General features: G+C 39.4%; 1 protein-coding gene across 3 annotated transcripts in view; it reads right to left on the reverse strand.

The window, feature by feature from the left end:
- Positions 1-27,578, reverse strand: part of LOC122798668 (zinc-binding protein A33-like) — a 393,343-nt gene that overhangs the window by 124,413 nt on the left and 241,352 nt on the right. The gene's annotated exons all lie outside the window — the stretch shown is intronic.

The following is a 27,578-nucleotide window of genomic DNA, read 5'->3' on the forward strand; positions in this document are numbered from 1 at the left end:
AAAGCAAAACATGAGAAATCCCTGCAGGAAATGATGAAAAAGCAAAACATATGAGAAATCCCCTGCAGGAAATGATGAATTAGGGTCTGTAGAGTGCATCCTTCAAGTCTAGTCAGATTTTAAAAGCTTGTGGAAGGATAAAATGAAGAAGAGTTTGCGGGGAAAACATCTTGAAAGATGGTACTTCTAGGGAAGTGTTGAGATAGGATAGAAACAGAATGGGGCTCCAAGTATCATCTTTTCTGGGAACCAGGAAGAGTCTTGAATAAAAGAGTTTTCCTAGCTACACATTGGGCACTGGCCTATGGTAACCTGGAAAAGTTCCTGTAAGAGATGTGGAATGAGATGAACCTGACTGGAGTGATGGATGAATCCCCCTTCAATGAGGGTAGTTTCTATGAAGACATTTTTTAACCATGTTGAATGATCTAGACCTGCTTGTCTGTAGTGATGAATGCCCAGGCTGGGGTGGACAGAGGGAATCTTTCATGGAAGGGAGTGTTTGCACTGGTAGGGAGGGGAAAGAAGATAGGCAGATGCTGATTTGTTTAGAAAAAGGGGTTTTCCAGATTTTGATTGTCTATGAGGTTTCTCCTGAAATCTCTTCCAGGGTTGTGTCCTGCCTTTTGTGGATGTTTCTGTTTCCCATGGACAAAGGAAGTACACATAGTTCACTTCTTTGATGCCTAGGAACTGAAGTGAGAAAAATCTGTTTAAAAGTCCAGCATCATCTTACCCCTGTCCTGCAAAGTCTGGAAAATCTGTCCTGCAGAGGTGTCGCTCATCTCATCAGGATGAGACAGATTGAACATCGTGGGCTCTTGTTCAAGCAGCTTTATTAAATACAAACACATCATAAATGAGGTTTAAGTAACTTTAACTTATAAACAGATTAGTTATCACACACATGGATGTTAACACTCTGGCTGCACCTTCAAAATGGCACTGAAGCTAACGTGCTTGGTATTTATATGCACACACAGATCTTGGAAATGCTTCTTAAACTAACAGCTCACCTGTTATTCCACATCCTCCCTCTTTGAGAAATGAGTCATTATTGTCAGTAACACAGGAGTAATTTTCATCATGCAATTATACAACACTAGGTACATATATACAACTATGTCCAAGTTGCTGTGTATTTCACACTATGCTTTGAAATGCACCCATAACATGCAACATAAAATTTGGGATCTGGTTTAGAAAAGTACAGATGTGTACCTACCATAAATGTAGATGTTCGAGTGTATTCACTGTTGCAGTCATTACACTTGGGTTATCCTGCTGGCAGGCTACCCGCAGTCGGCCTGAATTCCAAAGTCTTGGTCCGGTGTCAGTTGCTGTCGCCTCTTCCCTGATGTCAGTGCGCCAGGGGAATAAAAGATGGAGCCAACGCCACTTTCTTCAGTTTTTCTTGCCCCAGATGTCAGGTGCCCCCAAAAGGATAGGCTAAAAATTATGCCAATAAAAAGGCATACACTAAAATATATCATTACTTTCATCTACAAGCAAATACACCACATAGGTTGTATAGAATAGAGAAGTACAGATAGGTCTCAGCAAAGAAAGGGGGATGGTGGGTGGGTAACCTGGACTGCAACAGTGATTACACTCGAACATCTACATTTATGGTAGGTACACAACTTTACTATGTTCATCGTGTTTCACTGTTGCAGTCATTACACTTGGGTTGAATCCCAAAGCTGAGGTTGGGTGGCTGGGCCTAAATAGATTTAGGAGTGGTTATGAGGCCCTGCAGAACTGCAGTGGCAAAGCCTGCTCTGGATTTAGAATAGAGAGGCAAGTGGTAGTGCTTGGTAAAAGTGTGCACTGAACTCCAAGTTGCAGCCTCTAAAATGTCTTTGGTTGGTACTCCTCTGAGGAAGGCTGCTGCTCTGGTTGAATGTGGCCTAATGCCCTTAGGCACTGATTTGTCATGTTGTGCATAGCAGAAACGAATGCAGTGACCTGTCCATTTTGAAATAGTCTGCTTAGAGCTTTTTCTTGTGATCCTGCAGCATTTGCCACTAAGAGCTGCTCAGTCCATCTGTAAGCTTTAGTTCTGTCCAAGTAGAAGCGTAGCTGCCTGTGTATGTCCAAAGAATGTAGGAGGTCTCTCACCCTTATTCTGTGGGTTTGGATAAAAGGTAGGCAAATGAATGGTTTGGTTAAGGGCCACAGTGGACACTACTTTAGGCATAAATGTCGGGTTCGTCCTCAGAGAAACCCTGTCTGGATGGAAAATGATGGTTCCACAGCCATGAGTGCCTGTAACTCTGAGACTCGTCTTGCAGAGGTTATTGCTAGGAGCAGAGCTGTTTTCCATGATAAAAACTTTATCTCAGCTGTATTGGCCGGCTCAAGGCGGCAGTGTGAGTTTTTCCAAGACATAGTTGAGGTCCCATGCAGGTACTGGTGCTCTCCTTGGGGGTCTTAAGTTTTTGACCCCTCTGAGGTACTGCCTTAGCAATGGATATGAAAAAAGAGGTGGTTCCATATTGTAATGAGCTGAAATGGCAGAGAATTGGTAGTGCATTGAGCCAGCTATGAATCTGAGGTATCTTCTCCAAGATTGCCTGATTGGTACATGCTTAGGTCCAAAGTTACAAGCCAAGCCTTCTTGCCCAGCATGGGCAGAAGCTGCTGCAGAGTCAACATTTTGAATTTTGGAACGTCCAGAAAAGTATATAGAATAGACAGGTCCGGTACTGGTCTCCAGGCTTTGTCCTTTCTGGGTACCAAGAAAAGTCTTGAGTAAAATCCTTGTCCCTGCTCTTGCTGTGGTACTTGCTGAATGGCCCTCATGTCCATGAGGGATGAAATTTTTTTTTGCGCCTCTGCCCATTGATTGTGTGGCAGGTCTGGCATACCATTTGCCCTTGGCAGGGTGTGAAAGTGGAACCTGTAGCCCTGGGACACTATATTCAAGACCCATTTGTCCTGGGTGATCCTGTGCCAATTCTGAGAAAAAAGTGCTAGTCCCCCCCCCCAAGGGGGCTGCCAAAGAATAAGTGCTTGGTGCTGGCAGAGGAAAGTCATTTGGACTGTTTCCTGTATGGCTGTGATTTGTCTTCTCCGCTTTTGGAGGTAGACGCGCCCCACTGTTTAGGCCTGTATGAGCCCTGGGGTCTGCCTCTGGTGAATCTGTACCTGCCTCTTTGTGGCCTGTCTGAGACTGGAAAGGATCAATTATTTGTAGGACAGTTCCTGCTAAATCTGGGTGGCTGTACCTGTAAGAAATCCTTTACTGTTTGCATAGATTTTGCTTTGTCCTCCATTTTCTTCAACACCTCCTCTGCTTTAGTACCAAATAAAGTATCATGCTGTAATGGAGCATCTAATAATTTTGCTTTAATATGATCAGGCAGATTCTGTTCTTTTAACCAAGCATGCCTCCTAATAACAGAACTGCGGCCCTGCAAGAGGCCTCCAGAGAATCAAAACCACATTGCAATGCATGCTTTCCCACTTGTTCAGTTGCATGCAATAAATCCTGCATTTCCTTATTTTCTGCACAATCAGAATTTGACATTTTCTGTTTAAGTAGTGACAGTAAGTGTTGCTGATATTTAAGCATATGAAATTGACAGTTTAATGCCCTCACAGCCAAAGTAGCAGAAGTGTAAACCTTTTTCCCCCATCTGTCTAGTGCCCTTGAATCCCTATCAGAGGGAATAGGATTTTTTGCAGTGGAAGCCTTGACCCCTTTGGGACCCTGTGAAATGGTTTCTGGGTCAACAACAGGGTTTTTAAAGAAATTTATGAGAATCCGGAACCCTGTAGTATCTGTCTGGTTTAGCAGGGGCAGGGGGTAAAGAGTCAGGAGAAAGGCCAGACTCTGAAAAGACATCATCCACAATGACACAAACACAGGGGGAATAGCAAGAGGCCTGTGCTGAGGTAGTAAAAGGAAATCTCAAAGCCTTTTCTTTGATTCTGAGTAGTCTTGGCTCTCCTAGTGGAAGTGCTCCCTCATGGTATGCAGGGTTTCCCCAAAAGAAAAATCCTCAGGAGGAGAGGCTGAAGGGATAGATTCTTCAGCATCAGAATCCTCATAGGGAGGAAGAGAGTATTCCTGCTCAGAGGAGGAGTCACAAGAAATGGAAACCTGATCTGAAGATTCATATTCTGTCTCTTGCCTAGGCCTCTTATCAGGAGGGGGATGGGAACCCCTGATCAAGGTAATTAGGTCTTCGGCCATTTTGAGCATCTGTTTTTTTAGGCATGGCTGTCCAGGAGAATGCTGTACTTGTTTCTTTGCCTTTAGAGCTGCTTTAGTCTTTGCCTTTGCAGCTGTGGTTGGCTTAACATATAACTGTGTAGGTCTGAAAACACCCTCAGAAGCCGATGCCTGCTCAGCGGCTCCGGACTCATCTGAGGGGATTAGTTTCCGAATATCTAATACCTTGAGTATCCAAAGACCTAGTTGGCTCCACGTGGGAGTCGGCAACGGCCTGTGGCTCTGAGGCAGCGGGCATCAGGGGCTGCGAAAGTGCCTCACTGAGAACCAGCGACTGGCTTAGCGGTAGCCTCGTTGTTGGTTTTGGACCTCGGATGCCTCTCCTTTTCTTTTTCCTTGCGCTTTTTGTAAACTCCGGTCGTCGGCTGTTCCGACGGCATTATGTAATTGAATCTTTGGCCAAAGTAATGAAAGGCAAAATCGTACCGACGCTTAATAGTGCGTTGGTTAAATCTAGCACAAAACCGACAGCTAGCAACATTGTGATCAGGGCCTAGGCAAGGAATACAAAAAGAATGAAAATCCTTAGGAGGTATTTGCTTCCCACAAGAAATACAATTGTTAACTTTTTCTGACATCGGTCTGGAGCAAGAAAAAAGTTTCCCCAACAGGGTACTTTGCTTTAATGAAGACTTCGGATCTGAAATTCGTCTTTGAAAATCTCAGGAGTCAGCCAACCGGCACTTGTGAACTACTTTTGCTTCGGGCACCGCCCGGCAAGAAAGACTGAAGAAAATTGCGTCAGCTGCATCTTTTATTCCCCTGGCGCACTGACGTCAGGGAAGAGGCGACAGCAACCGATGCCGGACCAAGATTTTGGAATTCAGGCTGACTGCGGGTAGCCTGCCAGAAGGATAACCCAAGTGCAATGACTGCAACAGTGAAAGACAATGGTCATCTGGGATTATCTCTGCTGACTATTCAATCTTGGGAACCTTGGGATCATTTGCCGAACAGTATCAGGAATCAAGACACATTCTGGAACAGGCATATCATCTGGATTGCTCTGAGAGTTAGAGTTTTTATCACAAGGACAATGCTGTGATATCAGTTCTACTACAGGAGGAAGACGCCTGCAATTCTCCTGTATTCCACACTCTCAGATTTAACAAAATAGGATCTCTGCTCTGCACATATACTTGTTACTTGACCAATCCGGTTGAAATCTTTTTCTGTTTGTATCCTCACTCTCCGCCTTCTTTCAATGGATGAAGAAATCTGCTCAATTTGTCATAGCTGGACTGTTGAAAAGAATGCTTCTTGGATAACTGGGTTCTAATGACTTTGTTGTTTTTAGCTTTAGGCCTCAAAAAACTAGAACTGATAGGCAATGCTGTTGTGGTTTGCCTGGAGAGAAGTCTCTGAGCAGGTCAGCCAAGTACATCATCATGGGGTATGTTTCTGAGATAGAGTAAATTCAAAAAAAGCATTAGTATTATCATACTGTGACTTCTCAAGTAATTGCTTTGCACTCTGTACTGCACGTTCAGCAAGTCCATTCAATTGCAGACACTCTGGACTACTAGTAACATGTAAGAAGCCCCACTCTCTTGCAAATTTCTGAAACAATTGACTTGTAAATTGAGTACCATTATCAGAGATTTCTGTGGACTGCCATGGACTAAAAAATGATGTTTCAACTTAGTAATGACTGTAGTAGAAGTTAGATTAGGTAGCAGATCCAATTCGAATAAGAGTCTACCAGTACCAAGTAATGTTGATTGTTCCACTCAAATATGTCAGTAGCTACTACTGACCAATGTAGTTCAGGAACTGAACTTAGCTGAAGTAGTTCTTTATGAAAATGTGCTCTAGTACTATTACATACTGAACAGGAAGAAAGTACTCTATCAATGTCTTTTGCTTGAGAAGTCCAAAATACAAGTCCTCTAACCCTTCTCTCAGTAAATTTGGTACAGGCATGACCACAATGCAAAATCTGAATATATTCTTGTTGTAAGGAAGCAGGAACAACAATTTTAGGACCTTTGAATATAATGCCATCTTCCATCAACAACTCATCTCTGTAAGGAAAGTAAGGTTGCACTCCGGATGGTACACTAGATTGCTTTGACAGCCATCCAACATTGATACAGTGCTTGAGCTTTTGCAAAACTGGATCAGTCATTGTATGATCTCATAACTCATCAAGTCTTGTGGTAGAAAAAATGCACACTTCCATGACATCAAAGTCAAAATTCTCTGTGTCAAGCCGTTCAGTGGTATTTCTGGGTGATCTGGATAAGGTATCAGCCAGATAAAGAAGTTTGCCTTTCATATAGACCATTTTGAAGTTGTACTTTTGCAATTTGAACATCATTCTTTGTAATCTAGCTGGAACTGAATGCATAGGACATGTCCCAGTTGCAGCTTCATTATAAAATAGTAACCAAAGGTTGATGATCAGCTTCAATCTGAATATATCTCGAACATAGATATAATCATGAAACTTGGGACATGCAAACACTACCGGGACATGCAAACACTACTGTCAAAAGTTCCTTCTCGATTTGATCGTACTGCATCTCAGTCTGGGTAAGTGTTCTAGATGTATAAGCTACTGGCCTGCCTTCTTGAAGAATAACTGCACCTAAACCAAATTCTGAAGCATCGCAGGAAAGTTACTGGTTTGTTGACATCATAGAATCTTAATGTTGGTGGGGTGGAAATTTTCTGTTTAAGAACTTCAAATGCTCTCTGGTGCTGTTCTAGCCATGACCATGTAACATTTTTATGTGTGAGCTCTCTCAATGGTGCTGTAAATTCACGAAGTCTGGTATAAATTTGGCTAAATAGTTTACCATACCAGGAAAATGTTGTAGAGCTTGCACATTATCCGGTGCTTGCATTTCAAGAATGGCTGCTTGCTTGGATGGGTCTAGTCTCAAGCCAATACTTGTAAATAAATTACTTACATATGTAACTTCTGCTAGCCTGAATTTGCACTTCAGAGGATTGAGTTATAAATTCACTTCACGTGCTCTGTCTAGAACTCTCTTAAGATTTCTGTCATGCTCTACCCCACCATTGCCTCCGACTAATATCATCTACTATTATGGCACAAGGATAACCTGAAAGAATTTTCTCCATTGCATGCTGAAAGACTTCACTTGCAGAATTTATTCCAAATGGCATCCTTAGGAATCTATATCTTCCAAATGGGGCAGTGAATGTAGTCAGTAGTGAAGATTTGCAATTAAGCATCACTTGCCAAAATGAACTCTCTGCATCCAAGACAGAAAAAACAGTGGCATTCGGTATCAGGGCTGTGACTTCTTTGACTGTACACACAGGATGATGCTGTCTCTAATGCTTTGTTGAAATCTCTTGGGTCAGTACATATTCTGATTTCATCTGGACCTTTCTTATGAGCTGCTACCATGGACAACACCCATTTGGTAGGTTCTGTAAATGGACAAATTACACCTCATTGCACCATTTTCTCCAACTGAGCTTTGACTTTATGCTGCATAGCTATCAGAGCTCGTCTTGCTGGTCTGACCACAGGACTGATCTCTGGGTCTAGTTTCATAGAATACACAATTGGAAGTTTCCCCAACTTGTCTTCGAAAACATCAGCATACTCTGAATAAATAGTGTTGGTGAAGCTGCAACTGGGACATATGCTTATATGATGAACTTATTTGGTAAAAGAAAGCATATTCATTCTCAAACTGTCTCTGAGACCCAATAAAGACTGCACAGGTCTTCAAACTACATAGAATAGTAGGCTATAACAGTTCTTGGCCACATAACAAGAAAGTACTACTGAACCTTCAGTTTGAATTTCACCTCCATAAGCAACAACTAGTCACATTTAGTTGTTCACCAGCTCTGACCCTTGCAAAGGTATCTGCAGCTATGACATTAATACTTTGAACAAGTGTCTACTTTGAGCTCTGGTGTATTTACCATTGATCCTGATAGTACAAAACATTTCATTTCTTACCAATAAATCTACTGCATCAATCTTTTCACCAGTTACTGACACACCATCTACATAGAAAGCGGACTGTTGCAGTTTAATTGATCAATTTTCTTTTTTGAGTGACCCTTCTTTGCAACTGTGTGAGGTCTGTTTGATTTACAAAATCTTTGGAAATGGTTCCATTTCTTACATTTGTGGCACTGCTGACCAAATACTATGCACTTTTCTCTTTTGGATTCATGGTTGGCACCACAATTGCTACAGTTAACAAGAAGGATTGATTTGGGCTTTGCTGATTCACCCTTGTACTGTGCTAAGCAGCATCTGTTCTGCATTGACTAACCTTGGTTCTGCACTGAGCATGCTCCTTTAACTGAACTGGTCATGGAAGTTGTTAGAAGACTACGGGTTTTACTTGGAAGTCCCACAGGGGCTGCTGCTGCCATGTGCTTAGGCCTGCTTTAGCCAGCCACATGTTGCATGCTGTCTACTTTGGCTCTGCAGCCCACTGAAACCATGCTCTTATAACTAGCAAGCATACTTGTGTACCTTTCTTTAACTTCATGGATCTGACAAATCTCAATGGCTTTGCTCAATGTTAAATCACGGTCATGAAGCAAAATCGCAGCAGCACTATTAATACCACACACAATTCTGTCCTTTATTAACTCATCTTTTAAATCACCAAACTTGCATGTTTTATCTTTGTTTCTCAGGTCAATAATGTAAGCTGTGAAAGTTTCCCCTTGCTTTTGCTCTCTTGTGTAAAACAAATGCCTCTGTAATGTAACATTGGTCGGGGGGTTACACATTTCCCTGAATTTGTGCTTTAGACACTCAGGGCCTTCCCTAGATTCAGCCTGTACAACAATACAAGTATCTCCTTCACCTTCATATACTGCTGGTGCACATACAATTGAATGCTCTCTTTCAATGGCCTCTAACCCTGCTAGGTTTAGTAAAATGAATGCCCAGGTGCATGCATCTTTATCAGAATAAGCTGCTTGTATAAATATATCGTACTCTTGCTCAAATATTCTCCAATTCTCTGCAATATTCTGATTAAGTACAAGTGGTCGTGGCTTGCAAAATCTGTCTGTCATATTAACATATCTCAGTGAAGACTTAAATATGCACAGACACACATACATACACACACATAAACATGTGCTTGAAATTTATGTTAATACCTGCAATAGCACAATAAGCCTCTGTGTAATTGAACTCTGTGAACTATGTTTCCTGGGCACTGTAATACACTGAAATCACTTTACTGTAAAAAGCCACTTGTCTTGAAATTATTTTACTGTACGAGATGTTTATCTTGAAATTACTTGACTGCAAAAGTTATTTATCATCATTTTAAGAAACATTTTGAATAACTGCACAGTGCGAATAAACCGGGCAATAGAAGCTGAGGACAAGAAACATTTCAAAGTAACTGTGCTTTACAATAAATTACTTCAAAGTAATGGCACTTTGCGAATAAACTATCTCGAAGTAATTGCAATTTGTGAATAAACTGTTTTGAAGTAATTACACTTTGAGAATGAACTGGGCAGAAGAAGCTCAGAGTGAGAAACACTTCATAATAACTGCACTTTGCGAATAACAGTACACAGCACACTAAAATTTTCCCAAAATGGCTGCACTTTGCCAAATAACTCTGTATAGTGCAAGAAACACTCTGTAATGGCAGCAGTCTGCGAATAGACACACCCATACACAAGAAACTTTTTGAAATGGCTGTATCTGACTGCACGTCATGAAAGTTGCAATTTGCACATGAAGTGCTGAAGTCAGACACCACACTTGTCACCTGCAGGGTCGCAATACTGGGTATTCTGTACAAGAAGAGAAGCAAAAAAAAACTATCCAAAAAAACACACACAAACTGCAGACAAGATCCCAGTTTATTCTTTAGCGCCTCGACTTCAACAGTCTTCAAGAAGTATACATCAAAGTACCAAAGCATTCCCCTTAAATACCCACTAGAAACCATTAATAAGACAATTAAAAAAACAATTAAATGAACCATTAAATCAAATACTTCCAATTAATTTCACAATTAAGTGGAAAAAGGGTATTATATTTAAAAATAAATAAAGATAAATTATTTATCTTTTAACAAAAAACTCAAGGAAGAAATAAAACAAACTCATTCAGAACTTATTAACAAAGTTGGGGCTATACAAACTGAAAGCCTGTTAACTAGTATAAATGATAAACTTAAAAAATTGGAAGCAGATATTGTGGAACAGAAAACAGGTAAAATAAATCGAGATGTTCGTGACTATAATGCAGGGTGGGCTTTTCTTTGGAAATCCAATCTGAAAACCCTAAAATCGGCATCCTCCTTACATCAGAAGGACGGTTTCAAAAAGACTGCCTCAGTTTCATTTGCTTCCTCAGAGGGTATTTCCTTTACCACAGATTCGGATGTAGGCTCTAGATCTTTTCCTTCATTAGCACCAACTCAACAGCGTGAGGCACATCAGCAACGGTTTTGTCAGCAACAGGGAGAAGAAGAAAGGAAATTTAATTGAAAAAGAGGAACTACAGCATTTACATCAGCAGGTGAAGGACACTCTAAACAGAACTTTAAACAACGTAGATGGCAGTAATTGTGCTGCCATTAATGAGGTATCGGTTGTTAATTTATCTGGGTGTTGCCTAACAAATGAACAATTTGGGGTATTAAATTTGTCCCAGCCGTACTGCCATCTTGGCATATTAATTAATTAATTAATTTATTTATTTTACATTTGTTAACCAGGATGGTCCAACTGGATATATGTCCATTTTCAGCGGAGGCCCCGGGAGAAAAGCTTAAAAAATTATTGAACAAGAATTTTTTTTTAGATTGCCATGCAAATTGCAATTAAAATATTATTTTGATGTGAATATGTATGATACTGATATAGACACATCTGAACAGGAATCGTTTTATTCTTGTAATTCTGAAAGTTTTTTGCACAATGACTTAGATAGCAACACTAATCACAATGCTTACTGTTTGCTCAATACATCTGGTATTAAATATAGAAGTAGTTTTATACCTTCTTTTAGTAATGAAAGATTAAAAAATTTACGGCTATGTTACGTTTTCAGTGGAACAGATTTATAATGAATTTAGGTATGACAAATCTTCTGTTTGTTACAATTTAACTAAAACTGAATGAACAGCAGTAAAGGTACCGGTTGATAGTAAGCATCTAATTATAAAACCAGCTGATAAAGGAAATAAAATTGTGATTTTACACTATAGACAATATCTTAAGATGTGTTATTTACATTTACAAGATACAAGTATCTAAGGCGGTTGATTATGGGGCATTAAAAAAATATGAAGCCTTATTAGATAAAGGACAATGGTTAGGTTACTTAACTAGGGAAGATGTTAACAAAAACTTGAATATAGAGAAACACATTATGGCAACTTTTTATCATCTATATAGCTACATAAGAATGAGACAAATCCCCCAGGTAGACCCATAGTGGCGGCAGCTAAATACTTTTTGCATAATATTGGCACAGTTTTACATGATTTTTATTACCTTATGTACAACAATTGGATGCACATACTAAGGATACTTTTCATTTTCTTACTGCATTTCTGTGATTAAGTGGAAGTCTAGAATGCACTGGGCGACTTTGGATATCACCAGCTTATATACTAATATCAAACATGTTGATGGTATCACAGCCTTGTATTCTATTTTAGAAGACTGTCCGTTATCAAATTATGTTATTGAGTGGATAGAATTTAGTTTAAGAAATAACTACTTTTCTTTTAATGATCAGATTTTTCAGCATTTACAAGGTACAGCTATGGAGGCACCTTTTGCCCCCACTTATGCCAACCTGTTCATGGCTCTGTTCGAAAATATATTTACCAGCATGAATTTTTTTAAGAAATATGTAATAAAATATTATAGATATACTGACAATCTCATTTTTGTTATGTCAGGATCGCATAGAGACAGTTCAGGGCTTTGAGGCAGATTTACAGTGTAATGAATATAATTTGTCTTTTGACGGCCTACAATTTGGAAAAGAAGTTGATTTTCTAGATGTACATTTGGTAGGTACAGATAGAGATTAAATTTTTACCTAAGTATTTTTAAAATTTCAGGATGGGGGGCAATTTCTACATGGTTCAGGCTTTCACCCTGCTTATTTAATCAATTCCCTACAATATGGGGAATTGTTGCGACGGCACAGAATTGGCAATAATGCTGGCGATTTATCTAAGGCTATTTTTTTCTACTTCTCAAATGTTCTTAAAGAAAAGTTACTCGTTAACCATTTCTGATGCTTTGGATAAAATTTATAAAAGCTATTAATTTAAAGTTAATAAATCCATTCACATGAGATATATACATGGTAGTAAGAATGTGCAACTACAAAATAATTTCTATGTAGTTATGACGTATAATATTCTTAGTGAACAGATACAAGAACAGGTTAAATATTACTGGAAATTTTTGTTAAAGGAAGAAAAGTTAAAAAGTCGAACCATCATCCTGTTTTTTCTTATAAAAAAGGAGCTACTTTAGAAGATAAATTGATAAAATCTTATTTTATTGCTCCTGCAGAAGGTTTAATAACAAGTCCACGATTGAGGGGAACTTTCCCTTGTGGCAAATGTAATGTTTGTGAGCTGGTTGTTCAAACTTTTGATAAAATTAGAAGTAAGAACTTTAATGTTCTAGGGAATTTTTCATGTACTACTGAAGGAATTGTGTATGCCGTACGTTGTCCTTGCAATCTAGTATATATAGGTGAATCTAAGAGAATGTTCAAATGTCAATTATAGGAGCATGCTAGAGATATTAAAAAATGTAAAATAGAAAGCTCCACTGCTGTCCATTTTAAAGAATGTCATAATACTGATTATAAGTTGTTACAGCCTACTGTTTTACAGAACATTTTTGTAATGCTAGGAGATGATGAAATGTTAAAAGATAAACTATTATTTAAAGAATCTTTACTTATTCTTAAATAGAATACCTTGGTTCCACATGGACTTAATTGTGAAATTAATTAGAAGTATTTGATTTAATGATTTAATAGTTCATTTAATTTTTTTAATCGTCTTATTAATGGTTTCTAGTGGGTATTTAAGGGGAATGCATTGGTACTTTGGTGTATACTTCTTGAAGACTGTTGAAGTCGAGGTGCTAAACAATAAACTGGGATCTTGTCTGCAGTTTGTGTGTGTTGTTTTGGGATCTGTACAAGAGTTGGATATACTATTAATTCCAGCTGCATCTCAACAAGAATTTTCAAAGCAGACCTACCAGAAGAAAGCTCAGGCCTAGCCTATTTTGAACTTCTTGGTACAAGCAGGATGTCCAAAGGCCAAAGATTCCACCATCTTAGATTGCATGAGAAACTTTATATATTGAATCTCTAAATAAATATTTAGGGAAGAAAGCCTACTATGAAAGGTTTTAAGAACAAATGATTGGCAGATGTTACAATTTCTGTAATTGTGTTCAGTGTCTAGACAGAATAAACTCTGGGAGTAGAGGTCTTTATAAGGGGTCTTCATACAGCAATCACACCTCTCTCTCTCTCTCTCTTAAGTGGCATTAATTAACACATCTTTTCAAAAATAGTCAAGACTAAAGAAGGTTCCTCAATGGTGGACTTATGTAAGTAAGTTTGGGCAATGGTAGCATCAACAACAGTGCAAAGAGCAGACTGATGGGAGTGCAGATCCTGCATTCAGGCTGGCAGTAGGATAGTCTAAGTCAATGACTTACATTTGTATGTCCAAGGGCTGAAGCCAAATGTCTGATGTAAGAGCATGCAGAAGGTTTATGGCTTTGATTCACCAGATGGACATCAAGATACCTCAGCGAGATAACCCATTAGTATTGGAATACTGCAACAGTGATTTGATCAAGGAATTCATTATATTCATAATATAGTAGAAAGTATTCTAAGAACCAAGCCAACACAGGAATGGAGAAAGGAGGTTTTACCAAAAGGGATGATTGCATGTAAAGGTAGAGAAAAACAGGAGAGATGGAGCTGGATTTTACTGGAGAAAATAAGAAAAGGAACAAAGACACTGGTGCCACATAACTAGGGAGTGAAAATAAAGCGAGTTGGATGAAGCCAAGCAGAAGTTTGGACTGCAGATCAGACACCACCTTCCATACCAGGGACTGATAGCATTCTCCAGTCTCTTTTTGCCCACATTCTGTTAAGTGAAAGACCAGCTATAGTACAACTTGTTTAAAACACCTTTAATGAATTACTATTTGCGACATAGGAAATGTATATTTACATAAAAGTAATCAAACTTTATCAACAAGTACATATTTATAAACATTAGATATCACATATATTGCTCTATACAATACAATCAATCCAAAAGTGCATATTTGGGAGCTAGATACATGCACTCGGTTTCCTTGTGAAATGTTTATCTGATCTCACTTCCCAATCTTTTCTGATCTCCTCTGACTGATTCCTATAGTAACTTTGCCACATTTTATATGCCGTACTAATTATCCCTTTTCTAACCGCAGCTTCAGTTCTAGGTTCATCTAAAAACTCAAACAGTGCACGTCTTTCAGTTAGGATTCCCAAGAAGAAAAATCTGTCTCAAAAAAACACATTACGTAACCTATACTGGGTCAAAAACAAACCAAAAAGAAACTTTGCAGTGTGGAGGGTGTGATGCTCACTTCCTGAATTATGTTCTGCACCTAGTTCACTTAATAATAATGGAGATGTAAAACACATGCTACAAAATAATCAAACAGAAAATAGTGGGTAGTCCTCATCCATCCATCCATCCTCAACCCCTTTTCTTATTTTGAACATGGGGCTGGGGTGTCACTTCCACAGTGACAATGATCTCAAGTCAAGATTTATACCACCAGATGGCTAGCCCTGCCAAGGTGGTTCATTTATACCACTGACTTGCACACCCATTCACATCTATGAACAATTTAGTGTGTCCAATTCACCTACTGCATATCTTTGGAATATGTAAGGAAACCGGAGCACCTGGATGAAACACACACGACTGCAGGGAGGACATGCAGACTCCACACAGAAGGCACCCCAGCAGAGAATCTAACCAGAGAATCTCTTGCTGTGAGGCAACAATGCTAACTGCTGCACTACCATTGTCCACAGTTAGTTAAAAAATGAAATATCCTTTATTCAAACACACAAACAAGCGATCCTAGTTGAGTGTAATGAGAAGCATCCAAAACATTCCTTATTTATATATAATCAGGTTATTTGGAGTGAGGGAGTGGATACAGAGGGTGGTTCTGTTAAGAGCAATAAAAGCATTAAAATCAATCCTTTAACCAGGTTCCCCCTTCCCCCTAATCACCATAGTGTAACCTATGGCTGTGCTACCTAAAAACTGAAACTAAAAAGAAAGAGACAAATTAATAAGATCTACCAATAGACATCTACTAGAATAAATACCAGAATAACTATTAATATAAAGTAAAACACATTTAACAAAGACCACTTTTGTATCAAATAAATACTTCATCAGGTTTGTGTAAACAAATCATAATATGATTGAAAACCGGTTTAAATTGGGTCTATATTATATGAATGAAAGTTCATATAATCGATCGCTCTAATGAGCGAAAATCCCAGAAAACGATATTGTGGGGGTCTGCCCCCCAACACCTCCCACTGCTAAATATATATTCCAACTCCAAGATTGCACTACAGTGAGGAAAGGGCAAATAGTCCAACCTTCACTGTACTGCGATCCCACAGCACGCATCTCGATTTCCAGGATTTTCGCTCATTAGAGCGATCAATTATATGACCTTTCGTTCATATAATATAGACCCTTTAAATCCACAAGTTTAAAACCTAAGTTGGATGAAAAACAAATACTTGCTAAGGTGGAAAGACAGAGATAAATGTTAAAAATACAGCACTAAGGCCATGGGGATCTGTTAAAGTGTGGCATCTAACTAAAACAATACTTTGTTTGAATGTGTAAAAGTGCACGCAAGAGTAATTACAACCTTTAAATCAGAAAAAGAAACAAAAAGAAATGACTACGCCCATGCACATTGTGTGCAGGGGTTAGCTTTGTTTTCATTTTCTGTTCTTTTTTTCTGTTTTAAAGGTTGTAATTACTCTTGAGTTGTAATTACACTTTGATCATTGAAAATGCCTGCTTTTAGGAGGCTATCACCAGACTGCATTAGTCTGTTTTGCAATGCATGTAAAATAAGAGGCTGTGTCTGCATCAGTGGGGCTCATATTCCTTGGAACCAAGTATGAAAAGCTTTATTACAGAACTTTCTCCGGTCTAGCACATGTAGTAGGAAAGGCTGTGACACTTTTATGTGTTTCATTATCTTCTGACATACAATATGAAAGGTTGATATTCTCTTGTAGAGCAAAAAAGGTTTACAGTGCCTGCTTATAAGAGGCTCATATACATGATTAACGTGACCAGGTCCCCTTACCTACACATGAGTAATGTGACCGGTCCCCCTTACCTACACATGACTAATGTGACCAGTCCCACTTACATACACAGGATTAATGTGACCCAGCCCCCTTACATATACATGATTAACGTGACCAGGTCCCCTTACCTACACATGATTAATGTGACCGGTCCCCCTTACCTACACATGACTAATGTGACCGGTCCCCATTACATATACATGATTAACGTGACCAGGTCCCCTTACCTACACATGATTAATGTGACCGGTCCCCCTTACCTACACATGACTAATGTGACCGGTCCCCATTACATATACATGATTAATGTGACCAGTTCCCCTTTACATATACATGATTAATGTGACAAGTCCCCCTTACACATGATTAATGTGACCAGTCCCACTTACATATACAGGATTAATGTGACCAGTCCCCCTTACATATACATGATTAAAGTGACCAGTCCCACTTACATATACGTGATTAATTTGACCAGTCCCCCTAAAATATACGTGATTGTGACCAGTCCACTTACATATACATGATTAAAGTGATGTCCCCCTTACATGAACATGATTAATGTGACCAGTCCCTCTTACATATACATGATTAATGTGACCAGTCCCCTTTACATATTCATAATTAATGTGACCAGCCCCTTTACATACACATGATTAATGTGACCAGTCCCCCTTACATATACATGATTACCGTGACCAGTCCCCTTTACATATACATGATTACTGTGACCGGTCCCCTTTACATATACATGATTAATGTGACCGGTCCCCCTTACATACACATGATTAATGTGACCGGTTCCCCTTACATACACATGATTAATGTGACCAGTCCCCCTTACATACACATGATTAATGTGACCAGTCTCCCTTGCATACACATGATTAATGTGACCAGTGCCACTTACATATACATGATTAATGTGACCAGGTCCCCTTACATACACATGATTAATGTGGCAGGTCCCCCTCACATATATGTGATTAATGTGATCAGTCCCCATTACATATACATGACTAATGTGATCAGTCCCACTTACATATACGTGATTAATTTGACCAGTCCCCCTAAAATATACGTGATTGTAACCAGTCCACTTACATATACATGATTAAGGTGATGTCCCCCTTACATGAACATGATTAATGTGACCAGTCCCTCTTACATATACATGATTAATGTGACCAGTCCCCTTTACATATTCATAATTAATGTGACCAGCCCCTTTACATACACATGATTAATGTGACCAGTCCCCCTTACATATACATGATTACTGTGACCGGTCCCCTTTACATATACATGATTACTGTGACCGGTCCCCTTTACATATACATGATTAATGTGACCGGTCCCCCTTACATACACATGATTAATGTGACCAGTCCCCTTACATACACATGATTAATGTGACCAGTCCCCCTTACATACACATGATTAATGTGACCAGTCCCCCTTACATATACATGATTACTGTGACCGGTCCCCTTTACATATACATGATTACTGTGACCGGTCCCCTTTACATATACATGATTAATGTGACCGGTCCCCCTTACATACACATGATTAATGTGACCAGTCCCCCTTACATACACATGATTAATGTGACCAGTCCCCCTTACATACACATGATTAATGTGACCAGTCCCCCTTACATACACATGATTAATGTGACCAGTCCTCCTTACATATACATGATTAATGTGACCAGTGCCACTTACATATACATGATTAATGTGACCAGGTCCCCTTACATACACATGATTAATGTGGCAGGTCCCCCTTACATATATGTGATTAATGTGATCAGTCCCCATTACATATACATGACTAATGTGATCAGTCCCCATTACATACACATGATTAATGTGACTGGTCCCCTTACATATACATGATTAAGGTGACCACTCCCACTTACATATACATGATTAATGTGACCAGTCCCCCTTAGATATATATGATTAAGGTCACTGGTCCTCTTACATATACATGATTAATGTGACCGGTCCCCTTACATATACATGATTAAGGTGACCAGTCCCCCTTACATATACATGATTAATGTGACCAGTCCCCCTTACACATGAATAATGTGACCAGTCCCACTTACATATACATGATTAAGGTGATGTCCCCCTTACATGTACATGATTAATGTGACCAGTCCCTCTTACATATACATGATTAATGTGACCAGTCCCCTTTACATATTCATAATTAATGTGACCAGTCCCCTTTACATATACATGATTACTGTGACCGGTCCCCCTTACATAAACATGATTACTGTGACCAGTCCCCTTTACATATACATGAATAATGTGACCGGTCCCCTTTACATATACATGATTAATGTGACCGGTCCCCTTTACATATACATGATTAATGTTACCGGTCCCCCTTACATATACATGATTAATGTGACCGGTCCCCCTTACATACACATGATTAATGTGACCACTCCCCCTTACATATACATGATTAAGGTGACCACTCCCACTTACATATACATGATTAATGTGACTAGTCCCCCTTACATATATATGATTAAGGTGACTGGTCCTCTTACATATACATTAATGTGACCGGTCCCCTTACATACATGATTAAGGTGATCAGCCCCCCCCCTTACATATACATGATTAAGGTGACCAGTCCCCCTTACATATACATGATTAATGTGACCAGTCCCCCTTACATATACTTGATTAAGGTGACCAGTCCCCTTACATATACATGATTAATGTGACCGGTCCCCTTACATATACATGATTACTGTGACCAGTCCCCCTTACATATATTTCATTAAGGTGACCAGTCTCCATTCTTCTGCCTCTTGAAGAAGACCGCCCTTTTTATATGAAGGGGAGGTAGTCATTTAGAGCTACACTAGGTGGTTTCCATTTTTGAGCAATATATGCATCCAGAGAACTAGCTTACAGTGGAAACAAGTCACAGCGCTCATGTTTACAGCGCTCATGGATGTGCAGAAATAGGAGGAAAAATGAAAGTAATGTTTGAGACCTCAGAACTGTTTGTGTGGGCTTTCTGTGCCCATGGAATAAAACTCTAACAAGTGGCGAATTACTTATTATTTATTTGCATTTCTAAATTGGGTTAATCCGATTGGGCAGCAGCCTTTTTCACTGAAGGCCCAAGGAGAAAAGCTCCAATAGTACAAGTAACAAAAGTAATAATATGGCACATTATTACAAGTGAGAGAGTTATAAGTAAACTAAACATACAGAGTTAAAATATGTCAGAGTAAGATAAAAACAGCATGCTAAAAATGGTCAATAAATTGAACAGAGTACTGAGTTACATACAATAACAAGAAACATGCTAAAAATTGTCACAAGTTTGCAATTCAAAGAGAACAAATACATTATAAATGTAGAATATATACAGTAGATAATTCCAAGACAAAAGCCACTGTCCAAGACTACAGTGTTGGAAGCTGCAAGTACTACTAAATATTAGTAAAGTTTTTGAACTGCAGAGTATACAGAAACTTTATTTCACATTTGTTAACCAGGTTGGTCCAACTGAGCAGTTATAGCCCATTTTCAATGGAAACATGAGGAGAAAAGCTCCAGTAATAGATAATACAAGAAGTAAACATTTTAATACAAGAATAAGACATATCATAGCTGAGACAGTAAACAAAGGAATATACATACTATGGTTGAAATGCATTTACCTTACAGAAACTGGAAGAGTTGTTTGGTCATACATTATACATAGTACCAAAAGGTTATTCAGTAACCAGACAGGAAATTCAGAGGTTAGTTAAATATGATTATGATACAGTATTTATGGGGCAGGATGGGATGATCAGGTGGGATCCTGGCATGAGCATATCCAGTTAGTTTGGAAGAATAATTTTAGTTCTTTTTGAAACTTGTTGCTTGATTGATGTTTCATAGGTTAGAGGGTAGACTGCTCCAGATTTTTGAGATGGAAGATTTATATAGATGTCCTATGTTCAGTTTAGATGTAAATGTTTCTAGAAGAAATTTCTCAGAGCTATGGAGGTGGTGTAGGGGGAATAGCGTGTGAAAAGATTTGAGAGGGAGGGGCAGGAAGTGGATTTAAGTATATGGTGGGTTAGCTGTAATTGGGGCAGTTTTATGTGATGGGAGAATTCAAGTCATTGAACCTTATGGAGGGCTAGTCAGTGGTGGGTTGAGTGAGGGAAGTTAGCTGCAAATTTGGCAATTTGTTGTAGGTCTGCTCAAGTCTAGACAGTAAACAGGACTGAAGATTGTTGAGGACAGTTGAACCATAGAATAGGCTACGGAGGAGGTAGGCTTGGGCAAGGGATTGTCTAGATACTGCAGAGAGGAATTTTGAGTTGTGGTATGATTGTCTAGATACTGCAGAGAGGAATTTTAAGTTGTGGTATGATTGTCTAGATACTGCAGAGAGGAATTTTAAGTTGTGGTATGATTGTCTAGATACTGCAGAGAGGAATTTTGAGTTGCGGTATAACAAGCCTAGTTTTTGATTATTTTTTTTTTTTATTGCATGGTGAATGTGCAAGTCAAATTTTAACTGGTCATCAATAGTCATTCCAAGTAATTTTGTGTGATTGCCTACATTGATTACTGTGTTATTTAGAGAGGAGATGGAGAAATTAGCCTTGAGGTGGTCCTTATTTTTTGGGAGACAGAGAAGTAGCTTTGGTTTTTGGGGCTCAGGATATACTGATTGGCTATTTCTACAAGATGGAATGATTGCTGTGTGTGTGTTTGGAGAAGTGTGATGATGTGATAAGGGTGGAATCGTCAGCATACTGAATGAGGCTGGAGAGGGAAATTGAAGAGTGAAGGTCATTGGTAAAGATGTTAAAGAGGAGAGGTCCAAGAATGGAACCCTGAGGTATGCCAGTTTGTATAGGTAAGAAAGGAGAGCAGGAGGATAAGTCGGTCAGTGAGGTAACTATAGATCCATGAGAGAGCTGAGCTGGATAGGTTGAGGTTAGCCAGTTTGATCAGAAGTTTGGAATGGGATACCATGTCAAATGTCTTAGATAAGTAGAGGAACAGACATGAGACTAAGTTATTACTGTTCCTAGATTCAGCAATGGTGTGAGTGAAGGATAGCAGGGCTGTAGAGGTGCTATGGTGAGGTCGGATGCCGTGTTGGGTAGGGGAGAGGAGGTTTTGTAGGAGGTAACTAAGGATTTGATTGTGAATACACTTTTCTAGTATTTTAGACAGTGGGGAGGGTATGGCAATTGGCCAGTAATTGGTGGGATCATTAGAGTTGCCTCCTTTGTGAAGGGGAATAATGTAAAAAGATTTCCAGATTTTGGCTATAGTGGCGTCTTTTAAAGAACGGTTAAGGAGTATAGAGACTGGATAGGCGATGGATGTTGCAGCAAGCTTGAGGCAATGGGGGAGGAGTTTGTCTGCAAAGGGGGAACACTGTTTAAGTCTGAGGAGTAGAGATTTTATATAGGATGTAGAGACAAGGATTAAGGTGAGACTATTGTTGTTAATAGTATGAGGTATTGGGTTGTGGGGTAGATTATGAGTGGGATTTTGGCCTGTGTTGGTCAGTTTGTTGATAGAGTCTATAAAGATTTGGCTATGGAGAGAGGCAGTCTCATGGTCAGGAAGGTTTGGGTAAGGATTGGGGGTTTACCAGGATATAGGATGGAGTTGATATTTTTCCAGAAAGTCTTAGGATTTGAATGACTGGAGGTTTGTGATTTAGCATAAAAGGACTTTTTATCTTTGCAGATTTATTTTTTGGCCAGATTCCTAAGTTCTTTAAATACTTGGAGGTGATTGGGAGATTTACTTTTTAACCAAATTTTCCAGGCATTATCTCATCTCATTTGTGCATTAGTTTGCGGGTTTCTTTACTGAGTCATGGGGTGAAGTTTGATTTTATTCTAATTTTGCGTGAGGGGGCCAATGTGTCGAGGGTGTTTAGAAAGATGCGGTTGAATTTGAGTACAGCTTCCTCAAGAGCAAGGGAGTATAGGAAGGACCAGTTAATGGCAGAGAGACCATCACTGAGCGAGGTGGGGTTGAATTCTTTCAGTTTATGACAGACTTTATATAGGTGTGGTTTTTGTTGTTGAGGTGGGTATTTCTCTATGCTAATGGGTAGATGGTCACTTAGTGCATCAAGAAGTGTGGTGGGGTTGTGATAGTGTTGGTGGCTGTTGCAACGGATCCAGTCAATTGTTTTGCCTAGATTAGAGTTTTTGGAGACTCTAGTGGGGGTGGAGATAAGTTGGGAGAACCAAACAGTTTGATACTTTGGGCAGGTGATGGGGATTTAAGGGGTTTCCAGTCAGTGTTCACATCTCGTAGAGGTAAAGTTTCGTAGGGTAGGTTTTGAAATTGCCAGGAAATTATAGTGTTTAGAATTTGGATATTCTTACTTGGAGGAAGGTAAATGGCAACAACGGCAAGTTTTTTTGTGGTTGTTTGGGTGGTAATTTAGTACGAGTATTTCTGCTGGGTGAAAATCAGGTAGATCAAAGGGTTGTTTGGGTGGTAATTTAGTACGAGTATTTCTGCTGGGTGAAAATCAGGTAGATCAAAGGTACTGGGGGAAAGGGTGAGGTGTAGAGAGTAAAGAATTGCTATACCTCCACCTTTTTTAGTGGTTCTGTCTAGACGACTGATGTAATACCCAAGGGGAAGAATTTCAGAGTTGGATATGTGGGGTTTTAACCAGGTTTCAGAAAGAATAAGTAGGTGGGGGGAATACTGGGAGATCCATGCATGCAGGTCTGCAATTTTGTTTGTAAGGCTTTGAATATTGATTGCCATAATGGATAAGTGTTTGTTAGAGTGGAGGGAGAGGGAGGATAAGGGAGTATTGGTTAGCTGGGTAGGAGGGGGGGGTTGTTGGGATGAGGGTAGATGTACTGGAGAAGGCCGGGGTTATGGTGGATGTCACCAGCTAGTAACAATAAAGTTTGTGGTAAGTTGAGGTTGGGTGGGTAGTGTTTATTTGAAATGTGTGACAATTTGGGTCTAACGTTACAAAGGGGGCTATTTGGAGTAGTCTGTAGCAGAAGCAGTGGGAGATGGAGGAATTGTACAAAGAGGGAGAGATGTTAGAGAAAGAGGTATCAGAGTGTGTGTAATTAGTACAGGAGAAGGTAGATGGTCTGATATAGGAGAGAAAGTAGTAAGAGAAATGCAGTGATTATTACATTTGCGAGCATGACTTGAGTGGTTGGTGGAGAGGGGAGTTTAGAAGGATGTGAGTAGAATAATGGCATGTTATGTGGAAGTGTAGGTAAGGGAAATGAAGGAGAGGGATTGGGGAGTGTGTAGTATGTGTTGTGGGTAGGGGAAGTGGTGTGAATGGTGGGAGGCAAGAGGTGAGAGTGCAAGTATGCAGTGTGATTGGTCAATTAGGTGGGAGGAGACAAGAAGGTGAAAATAAATGTAGGATATGTGGGGGTGGGTCCAGAGTGAGCCCGAGCGTAGCAAGGTTGAGCGGAGTGGGGCCAACCCTACAGCAGAAAGTATCAGAGAAAACAGTTAGGCCCTAGGAGCTTTAGAGGTATGTAGCCCAATTACAGTAACAGAGGAAGGGAAAACCTGGGGCTTGTACTGGATCAAAAACAGTGGGCTAGTTCAGAAAGAAGGTGAGGGTTTCGGATCAGGAGATGGGACAGGGTAAGCTACGTACAGACATAATGCCCTACATGGGAGCTAAGTAAGGGGATTTAGTTATTTGTTTTTTATTTCTTTTATTTGTGTTTTGGTTATGGACCAGACCGCTCAATTACATGCTTGCCCAGAGCAGGTGTTGCTAATACAAGCAGTAGAGTATTACACAGTAAATATATAGCAGTAAGCAATGCTGGTGCTTAAGAAAGCCACCTACAAGCACAATATGGTGGAAAGGAGCGAGCCGTTTAACAGCTGCAGCTATTTTAAACAATCCTGGATACTTCCTTATTGCAACAAGTTTCTCATCCCTTGGAAGTCACAGAAGTGAGACAGCTTGTCCAGAGGGGAGTGAGAATTTGGTGTACTGTTGGCCAAGCATGCTATCCATGGGGAATGGTTCCTACAGGGGTAACAGGATGTTTCAAAAATGGTGCACTTTTACCTAGTGACTTTTAGTGGCTTTTAAAACTTTTAATAAATTTAAGCATCACAGATCTTTGAGCATAGGCAAATTGTGCCTATGGTGTACTGAATATAGCAGTGTGGAGTGGTACCCTGGAATAACAATTTTTGTTGCACTGCAGATATAGAAATGTTGTTAAATGCAGACCCAATGGCTACAGTATCTATACCTGGTTTCTCAAATACTCAGTTCTACTTCTTGAAACTGACTGATTAATTATCCTCAGCCAGAAAATACATGAAATCAGCTCAAATTCCATCTCCCAATCACCTCCAGTTACCGCACAAGAAATACCCTCCACCATTCCTCTACCAGTTATCACCAAGGAACAGGTCACCACTGCACTCCCTAAAGCTAAAAACATGGCTTTGATGAGTCCCAATAAGATCCCAGGATACCCCTTAAATAGTTTGAAACAGGCTCTATCAGGTTGACTAGAATCTCTGTTTAACCATAGTCTCTAGACTGGCTTTGTCTCTGTGGAGTGGCAGACAGCAACAGTCATCCCTCTGCATAAAGAGGGACCATCAATAGACCTGGGCAATTACAGACCCATAAGTTTCACTAGCCTTTTATGCAAGACCATGGACACAATAATGATGGATTTGATAAATAACATAAGGAGCTTCCAAGCACTGGACCTAACCCAGTTCAGCTTTCTCAAGGGCAAGTCAGGCCTGCTGAATCTGGTGGACTTCTCTGAGAAAGTCATTAGGGCCATGGATTTGGGTAAAACAATGCATACAGCCTACCTTGACCTTGCCAAGGCATTTGACACAATTCTCCACACAGGTATAATAGATAACCTCACAAAACTGGGCATGAATCCCTCCGTCACCAGACAAATACCCAAATGGCTCCTGGACATGGACAAAGTGGGTGACTTCAGATTCTGCAAGAAGCCAGTTACTACTGGTGTGCCAAAGGGCTCACTACTGAGACCTCTCCTGTTTGGAATATGCTTCTCTGAAGTCAAAGACTGGCATTTTTTCTTCTTTTGTCTTTATTCCCTTCCTTTATGTGAAAAACAACTTGCATGCTTTCAGTCAACATTCACTTTTAGCCTTGAACAAACAGTGCTTTGGCATTTCTATTGCATTATAACCAGCTTGTCTCCATGAAAATGTGAGAAAAAATGTAGTCCTGGATTGCAGGCTTCTACAGACAAGCTGAAACATTTTTACTAAAGGAGAACTTTTCATTCATTATAGTCAGTGTTCTCCTATTTACTTGTTTCCGCTTAAAAAGTTTTAATAGATTAAGCTAAGGGTCTTAATTCAATCACCTATGCAAAAGTAAGAGAAAATATATCAGCTCTACAGATGTTATGATCTGTACACTTTTATACCCCATCCTCCACCTCAACAACCCAAGATTACTGCCTATTAACTTAAACATGTTTTTGTCTAGCCTTTTTTCTCATTTTGCAATGCAATGCATACATTTTTTTAGTATTAAAAAAGACAGGGAAAAAAGCAGCCGTTTACTTTAGTATATTTCTAACATATAAGAGCAACTAAAATGCTTTTCTATAGAATATGCAATTTAATCATGAAAAGTTTCATAGAAATACTGTTAAGAACAGAAATTGTTTTAGTTATTTTTTTCCTTCCTCCTCCCCTTTCCTCAATGTACTTCCAAACATTAATGACACGAAGTGAGGCAAATGCTTTTCAATTCCCCAAAAGTTTAACAGAATCAACAAAAGTTCAGACTTTTCACTTTTTCTTATGCAGCCGTATTCACAAATGTGATTGATGCTTTGCAGCCTCACATTTTTTCACTAATTTCTATGCTGCTATTCGTTTTCCTGTTCATTTGCATCACCTAACTTCAAATTTTGGTTCACTTCCAAGGTACTTTCAATTCTTCTTGTCAACTCTGGTGCTTTTCTCTCTCACAAGCATTTTCCTTTGGAGAAGTGGAAATGGTTTTGATGTCAATGTCTCTCCATGTGCTTTATTATCACAAGAATAAGAAACAGAGTCCCCTTCTGCTTGATGGCTCACTTTTTTTTTTTGGACAAACTTTTATATTTCCTCCTTAGCCTGTTCTGCATCAAAAAATTACTTTGATCCACTAGGAAAAAATATTCTGACAGCAGCTTGAATCTCATACCTGCCTCTTGACATTCCCTTACTGCTGTTATAAGTGTTTCTCTTCTGCCTGTCTTGTGGCAGGATCAACTGTTTCTACTGGTAGGTTTGAACTGTTACTAATACAGGTTCTGGCTGCTTTCTTATGGCCAGATTTTGCACATACACACAGTGTGCCCTTTCAATTAACAGTTCCTCCAGTGGAATACCAGTTCAGTTGCTTATTTGTGCTTTCATAAAATTAATACAGTCTGTTCTTACTAGTTTCTCTGGTACAGCAGAAAATCTCAGCTTTCCCCTTAAGTGCTCTCTGCTGTAATTCTACATTGTTTGAAACACCTGCTCTTGAGCAGTCTCACATGCTGACATTCTTTTCTTCATTTTGACCTATGATTTTTGCAGTTTTATCATCTCATCTGAATATCCATTTAAAGCTTCTTCCATTTTCACAGCCTTTTATTTGGGTTTAGATATTCCCTCTGTGATTTTTTTTTAAATCAGCTCTGAGCATGTCTGATTTATTTTTCCTCTAGATTACTTGAAGCCATATCTTTCACCAGAGCTTGAACTCCTTTTAGCTGAACAGATGATTATTAGTACATACCACTCAGTTTGCCAATATCAATGCAGGAGTACATTTCACATTATACCATGCATTAATGATTCATAGAAGTGCATAAGCTTGCGAACTTAAAAAGTTTCAAGTTTTTTC

Source organism: Protopterus annectens, chromosome 3.part1 (genome assembly GCF_019279795.1).
Source record: "Protopterus annectens isolate FY-2018-M chromosome 3.part1, PAN1.0, whole genome shotgun sequence".
In the NCBI taxonomy this organism is placed as follows: Eukaryota; Metazoa; Chordata; order Ceratodontiformes; family Protopteridae; genus Protopterus; species Protopterus annectens.